The sequence below is a fragment of the Ambystoma mexicanum genome, chromosome 6q (genome assembly GCF_040938575.1).
Source record: "Ambystoma mexicanum isolate Mex_15411 chromosome 6q, UKY_AmexF1_1, whole genome shotgun sequence".
In the NCBI taxonomy this organism is placed as follows: Eukaryota; Metazoa; Chordata; class Amphibia; order Caudata; family Ambystomatidae; genus Ambystoma; species Ambystoma mexicanum.
The window spans coordinates 902394763-902403535 of record NC_090937.1 but is presented as its reverse complement, the minus strand read 5'-3'; positions in this window follow the sequence as shown (position 1 = coordinate 902403535).

Sequence of the window (8773 nt, the reverse complement as noted above, 5' to 3'; positions counted from 1 at the left end):
AATTTGCCCACGTAACCATTGGCGAGACCAAGTGGGCATTGGTAGGGCATTGGTATGGTTACATAGATGACGTGATCTTTGTTTGGACAGGTCACTTGAATCAACTATTACTATTCTGGGAATGGCTGAACACGTGCAATCACGATATAAAGTTTACCATAGAACATAGCACGATACAGATCTCCTTCCTGGATTTGACCATTAGGCACCTAAATGGTCGACTTGCATGTGACCTTCACGGTAAATCGATGGATAGGAATATGTTACTACACCACACTAGTAACCATCCAACACACACGAAACAAAATCTGCCCTACGGACAATTCCTGCACATTCGCAGGAATTGTATCTTAACGGAAGATTTCACAAGACACGCATCACTCCTCTCCAACAGGCTACATACCAGTGGTTACCCCAAAACATTATTAGATCAATCTGCCAAAAGAGCCCCCAATGCGAATAGAGAATTGCTCCTACAACTATTAATCACAACAACCAACACGAATGAAGACTGTCTAACCTTTGTAGTTACACATGGCAGAGACACAGCACAGATTAAGAAGATCATTAATAAGTACTGGCAAATAGCCAGACTTAATTTACCAGAAGATCCCCACCTATGTTTGCATATAAAAGAGCGAAGAACATCAAAGAATACTTAAATTCATTCTCTCTTCCAAATACACTCATCATATATGGGACAAAGAACACTGCACCTGATACAAGGGCATCACCCACGTGGGAATTGTGTGACATACCAATTCACCAGAAAAATGAAAAGTTTCAAAATTGAACATAGAGAATGGACCCTCAAAGATTTCACAAACTGTAAAACTTTCAATGTTATTTACTGCATTGAATGCCCCTGCGGCTTAAAATATGTAGGACAGACCACAAGAGCCATCAATCTAAGAATATCGGAACATAGGTCCAAGATTAGGTGTAAGACCTTGATAGCACCTCTAGTTACACATTTCCTAGAAGCCATACACTCTCCAAATGACTTTACCTGGTGGGTACTGGAAAAAGTAAAAGATGGGCCGTACCTTCAACATAGCCTTCTCCACAAGGAGTCCAAATGGATCCACCGTCTGGACACTTATCACCAGGATCTAAATGAAATTTTCCATCCTGTAACACATTGATCATCTATATTGGGGCTTTGAACTGCACCACCCAGTGATTCTAAACGCATAAGTTAGACGCTACTCATTTGCTCAATTAAGTTTCAGTTAACTTTCATGTAAAGTAGTACTTGCTGCCACTCACTCATGATGTGTTCAAACGATAGATATAGATAGTTACCATGACAACAAACATTAACAGAGTTCCGCATTAACTAGAGTTTTCCAGCTCCGGGCAACGTGCACTTATGGAGGGGAGGATCCCCGCGTGTCATTCCCATCACAATCCAACTTATAAGTGGGGATGTGACCGTAGCGGCCATCACGCTACACGTGATGCAAAAGCGACACACCATATTAAACAGGAGGAGCCGCCGCGCATCAAACTAATAAAAACCGAAGGTTGCCATGACAACGAACAACAACAGAGCCACGTAGCCCCCAGAGACTTCTGCTTCCGTGTCACGTGCACCAATGGAGGCCGGAATCCGTAACATCATTTCCATGACAATCATTTTACTTTGGAGTACTCAGCCGTGCGCACACTAATCTTCGAAGTGCCACAGCGCAGTACCAAGAAGCTACGGCTCTGCAGCTCCTCTCTCTCTAATCTCCAGGTAAATCTGCTGGCTTCCCAGTGTGGTGACTGCCGCTATGCCTCTGCAGTTGTATTTATGATGCAGATATTATTGCAAATGTAATGTTAGCGAATGCTTGTCGGAATATATAATCTTTCACAAATTCAGAGTGATACCGCAATCATCCTCGGATCTTTGCGACTCATTTATACTCTAACATGCTCTGTACAAGTTATGTCCTTGCACATGGATTCATGCTGCAGCTATCACTGTAAACTCTATGGGAGTGAACTCTCGTCGCTATATAAACTTTTACAACTTTGGAGTGACATCGCAATTATCCTCGGATCATTGCGACCCATTTATACCCTAACATGCTCTGTACACTGCTCCCTTTTTCGAGTATGGCCAGACCTAAAACATCCTCTCTGTTCACATTTTTCAGGAACAGAGCTCAACACTCTCAACACGTCTCTGACCCATAATCCTTCTACAAGCACCTTTGAACTTGTAGTCTCAGGTAATTACTTATGTCAGATACCACCACTGGCACCATCTAGAAATTAGCAATTTCCAGGCTTGCCACATTTCCACATACATATGCAGTCATGCAATTAATTATCTCTTGCAGATGTGGTTGAGCGTTCCATCTAAACTAAACTAGGAAGAGATATTGTCTTAGTACACCAGCCGAATCCTGCATCACTTTACTACTTTTAGCTACAGGCCACCATACCCTCAGGTAAATATTGCAACTCAGAACTGGCTCTGCAATACACTTCATATGTACTTTATCCACTTTCTAACATGCCACATACTACTTTCACCTGTAGGTAGTCCGCAAGGGGACACATCCAGAGGAAACAACTCCCACAGGTGTGCACAAATACCTATGGTACGAAACACACAGATATCACACAGCGATTAGCTCCAAGGACTTCTATGTGCTCCATTCCAGACACTACTCAACAGTTGGGATACCAGTACCGGCAGGCAAAATAAAGGCCGGCTACTTCAAGGTACAATTCATTTTCTCACCACTGCCTAATGAATGTAGGCACTGATTGAGAGGTTCATTCATTGATTGCTCTTTACATATTTTTTACACAGAGTCTCCAAACTGACACCCCGATGAAGGCAGGCCAATTGAGTATAATGACCGCCGAAACGTGAAGAGTTTGGTTTACCATAAAGCACCACGTAGGCAAAGATATCTTTTACCCAAAGACCCACACACAGGCCTAATTCAGCCTTAGGATAAAACAGGATTATTTCTGAAATCCTAATACAAATAGCAAATACTTCATATATTGTGATAATTTTGCTACTCTTTTGATCCAAAATCAGGATTTTTTGGTATTCACAAAGCAAGTAACAGATACTCAGTGATATTTGTTACATTGAACGACACTTGAATCAAGGTGTGCAATTAGGAACTAAAGTGTGTTACCTAATTGGTTTCTGTGTTGCACGGTGTTCATTACTATATTTGTTGTATGATGATTTAATTTGTTCCTTATACTTTTGAGATTGCTCACCGATATCATTTTGTGATTTTGTATTGTTATGTCAAACAGCTTTCTTTGTTTTCAGCACATGTGAATTAAAATACCATCTGAATTTTTACTGTATTAGTGTTTATTAGTTATCACAGTTTTTGATACATTACAACTGCATTTACTTCTCACTGAGCATATACACTTTTTTCTTCATTCTTCCTCCATCAGCTTCAACTGTCCATAGATATTTCTAAATAAGCAGTATGGCCTATTGAAGATTTAACTAGATACCCGCAAAGAAAAGTGGTGTAACTTTGTAATTAGCTTCAATTAACTTTTTGTTTCTACGGTCGGGATACATCAATATTAGTATACAGGGGCATTGTCTGGGACATGGACAATGGTGACCTTTTACTGTAAAATACTTTGGAGTGCTCAAAAAAGCACTTTTTAAATCTTCGGGGGCCTGGACAGTGTCCGCAAAGCAGACACATTCACGAATGGGAAGGCTGTCCACAGGACACCAAATGCGCAGGGACAGTTGGGCGCATTGGGCCCGGGTGTTCTACAGACAGTATTTGGGTCCCCAAACTAATTAAAAGTGCGACACACGTGCGGCAGACAGTTACAGACAGGCGCGATGTTCGTAGGACCCAAGGGTTTGGTGCACATGTGTGCAGGTGTTCTACGAACAGTGTTGAAGTCCCCAAATAAAATAAATGTGCATCAAAACTTTGCAGACAGGCGGACAGGATATGTGTTCTATGGATATATTTTTCTGGTTGCGGACATTACGAATTTGGGTGATTACAAACAGGTGGACATCTTGTGTGTACTAAGGATACCTCCATTTTAATTACGAACAGTACGAACAGGTATATTGTCCTTAGGACACCCCCATTTGGGTTAATTGCGGACAAGCGGACATCTTGTGTGTTCTAAGGACACCACCATTTTAATTACACACAGTACGAGCAGGTATATTGTCCATAGGACATCCTCATTTTGGTTAATTGTGGACAGGCAGACATCTTATATGTTCTAAGGGCACCTCCTTTTTAATTACGAACAGTACGAACAGGTATAGTGTCCTTAGGACACCCCGATTTTGGTTAATTGCAGACATAACCGACACCCGCACTGTCTGCAGACACCCTAACTGCCTTTTAAAAAAAAAAAATAAGACACAGACATATACTAAGGCATATACTAAGAACACACTTAAAATGGTATTATTGTTCTATGGATATATTGTTATTATTGTTGAGGGGGCATTGTTGAGCAGCCGACAAGATGGCCGCCTAGCTACGGGGCTCCGAGACCCACAGATCTACATCGGCTGACAACGGCAGAATCCGTACATCCTCAACCCAGATAACCGCCGGGCCAGTGACCGCCCTCCCACCATGGGACAGCGACGGGTGCTTCTTCTGTTTTGCCACCGCGGGGCCTGCTGATCACGGGCAGAGTGTCGTTGGAGCGTGTTGCACACGCCCATCCATCCGCTGCCTCGCTGGAGCTCCTGCGGGCCTGGCTTCATCGCTGAGGCAGCTGTGGCTCGCTCCCGCCTCCCCCCTCCACTTCGACGCTACCTGCTGTTCCCCCTCTGGGTGCGGCGGCGGCTTGCCGTACTCTGGGCCTGCTCACTCCAACGGCCTAACGCCATCGGAGGCGGCGACGACTGCTCCCGCATGAAAGTCTCCCCCCGGCCCTTCCTCACTCGCGGGCTGGGAGCACTGCTTGAACAATCGCGCGGCTGCCTCTCACGGCAGGCAACTCTTTCAATCCACCTACGGGACATATGCAATCAGGGAGCTGAAACAGCACTATAAACTACGAGGGGGTGGACACCCTGCACTATTGGTAGCAGCAACAACACTACGCCCAAGAGGGGCCCACACTTATTGAACGTATCCAAGCGAGCCTCAACACCATAAAACACATTTCTGGCCACTCTGAGGCCCATCAAACCTCCCCCCAGCTAACTGTACACGCCAAAACTACTCCTGTGGTGGTCACAGTGATCCTGTGAACCCCACTGTACACGCCAAAACTACTGGTCAGCTGCCACCCTCACTACTGCGCTCCTGCACTGAGTTCACTACTAATCTTCCCATCTGAAACAGCAATGTCGAACAGAGCAAGAGGAGCGAACAAGGTAGGCGCCATGGACAAGTTCACCAAGGCAGCGCGTAGGTCAGACCAGACGTCCTCCTCCGTGGTGCAGGAAGACGGTGAGGCCCTGCTGGATCCACCTCCGCCTGACTTAACTGTAATGATGGAGTCTATGGCCAAAAACTTTGCAGCCTTCCATGAAAAACTGGATAGTATAAACGCTAACGTAGCCTCCCTCAGAGCCAAATTGGACCAACATGGTGCAAAAATCACGGAGGCAGAACAAAGAATAGGAGCCAATGAGGATAATGTTCACACCTTGCAGGGCACCATTGCAGAGCTCGTCAAAGATATGAAACAGGTCAAAGCCAAGTGTGATGACCTCAAATCGAGGTCACGGAGAAACAATATACGCATAGTGGGGGTTCCTGAGACAGCTCTAAAGGGCCGCATGGAACAGGCGGTCAAACAACTTCTCAAGGACCTACTTGGCAACCCAGAGCTATCGCCATTCTTCACTGTGGAAAAAGCACATCGCTCCCTGGCACCCCGACCCAAACCTGGAGACTTTCCCAGACCAAAACTGCTGAGCTACAAAGACAGAGACCATACACTCCGCTTAGCCAAAGAGAAAGGGAAACTAAGGCTGGACTCACAAACAATTAGAATCTTCCCTGACTTTTCTGTGGGAGTGCAGATGGAACGTCGTCAATTTGGAGGAGGCAAAAAGATTCTGAGAGAGAGGAAAATAGAGTTTGCGATGCTCTTCCCGGCTCGCCTAAAGTTTACCCATCGTAACAAGATTTACTTCTTTACTGTTCCAGACGAGGCGGTTAAATTCATCGAGGTGCAAATCCCGTTAGCTGACCAAATGGCGGAACCGATGAATGATAACTGACACCCAAGGCTGTATGACCTTACTATGGACTCTATCAGCTATGCCTCTTCCAACTGGTCTCGAACCTCGTCGCCTCTGTATATTGGTTGGAGACCAGACCACTCCAACAATGGCTTGGTTCTCATGACCTAAGTACTTACTTGCCTTCCTTGTAACCCTATGTTTCATTGCCGTGTAAAATATATATGTTGTATCATCATAATATGTGTTAACAAATGTGGGTCCTCGGCAGCGGTAGCCCCCACTGCAGCTGCAATGCCTCCTGAGGCGAAGTGTTTATGGTTGAGCCCCCGTTGGGCTGTTAGTCAAGCGTTGCCAAATTGGGAACGGCATGCGGCTGGTTGTATTGGGGGAGGGTATTTTCACACTGCTAGTTTCTTTCGGGCGGTGAGGATGGGGGGCGGGAAAGTTGTGGGAAGTTATAAGAAAATTGGCAAGAAAGTGAGGAATAGGCTCCAAGTGAGGCGCAACAATGCCACAGCGACACGTCTTTTGGTAAACAGACACAAATACTTAAGCTCTTACAATTGGGATGTCCCATAAAATGACAACATGGCTATTAAAATGTTAACATGGAATATCCGGGGTCTGACAAATTTCACAAAGTCCCGTAGGATCACAGCATATGCACAAAGACACAGGATTAAGGTACTCCTGCTGCAGGAGACACACGCTCAGAAACTCCTAGCATCCAATCTTGCACTATCCTAGGGCCCCAATAGATTTTATACCCAATTCTCCACTCAATCCAGAGGAGTCCTAACATTCATAAATCGGTAAAGTTTAAACTCCATGCATCGCACATTGACACGGAGGGCAGGTATGTGATCTTCATTGCACCCTGGCTGACGATGAATGCCTACTCGTGAATTCTTATACCCCTAATACCGACTCCCCCGAATTCATAGATGCTGTGACCACCATTATCACAAAATATGTGGAAGTTCCCATTATATGGGGTGGGGATATGAATCTTATACTTGACAACGACATGGACAGGACAACCTCGACCTGTAGGAGCGTGTCCCGAGCCGCCAAACGGCTCCTCACACATATGAATTCCCGGAACTTGCATGATGTGTGGAGAACGCTTCATCCCCAAGACAGAGATTACACCTTCTACTCCTCAGTGCATGATAGCTCTTCATGAATAGACCTGTTCTTATCGTCGGGGTGCCAAGTAAGTAGGGTGTCAGATGTTAAGATTCTCCCCCGCATGCTTTCCGATCACTCCCCCGTGCTGCTGCAAATCCAACTGGGCAACACTCCAGCCGCCCGATCAGCCTGGCGCTTTGAGCCGGAGGCCTTGTCGGACATCGTCTTCAAAGCTGAGATATTATCGGACATAAACACCTTTTTCGAAAAACAATAACACACAAGACACATCTGAGGGGACCCGCTGGGAAGCTTTTAAAGTTTACATCAGAGGAATGTGTATCTCGAGGGAAGCTGGGGTCCTTAAAGCCATAAGGCAAGCCCTACACAGCTCTGAAATTAAGCTCAAAATCCTAGAACAACATACTTCCGCCCCGACCCCGGCCACCCATGCAGAAATTAGAACGGAACTAGAAAGGTTTGAATCCCACGCCTTGAGCGAGGTGCGTTATCTTGCTCGCCCCTTGACCGCCCGACGGTATGGTGAGGGGGACAGACCTGGTAGAACCCTGGCCAAATTGGTACATGGGGAGGGTGGCAGATCCCGGATAGATAGCATTCTATATGAACAAGGCAAACGACATTGGTCCGACCAGGCCATAATTGACATCTTCGCTGACTTCTACGCTCTATGGCCCCCAGCCAGAACACAATGCTCAAGATCTACACGACGTGTTGGAACGCATCCCTATGACCCTCCTCTCCCAGAGTACCAGGGAACAACTTGACATCCCGTTCACCCTGGAGGAGATAGTCCAGGTGATTTCTGACCTTCCGAAAAATAAGGCTCCGGGTCCTGATGGGCTCACATCTGAGTTCTATCGTGAACACATCGCTATCCTAGCCCCCATATTGCATGGGGTCTGGACCGAATCCCTTCGATTGGTTACTCCCCCCCGTTCTTTAAGGGAAGCCCTAATCACCGTTCTTCCCAAACCTGGGAAGCCCCCGGATGAATGTGCATCCTATAGGCCCCTATCACTTATCAACACAGACATGAACATTTTTGACAAAATAATTGCAAATAGATTCCTCCCATTTATGCCCCATCTGATCCATGCAGACCAAAGTGGATTTGTTCCAGGCGGATCCACTGCTCTCAACATCCGCCGATTATTCAATATAATGTCCAGAATTGACCCAAAGGCGGACGCAGTGGCGGTAACACTAGGCGCCCATGAGGCATTCAACATGGTTTCCTGGAAATACCTATGGGCCGTACTGGAAAAAATGGGAATAGGACTGAACATGCTTTCCTACATAAATTATACACTAACCCGAGGGCCAAGGTGCTTGTTAATTCCATTGTCTCCTCCCCCGTTGTGTTACACAGGGGCACCCGTCAGGGATGCCCGTTCTCCCCCATCCTTTTTGCGCTCGCCATCAAACCCATGGCAGATCACA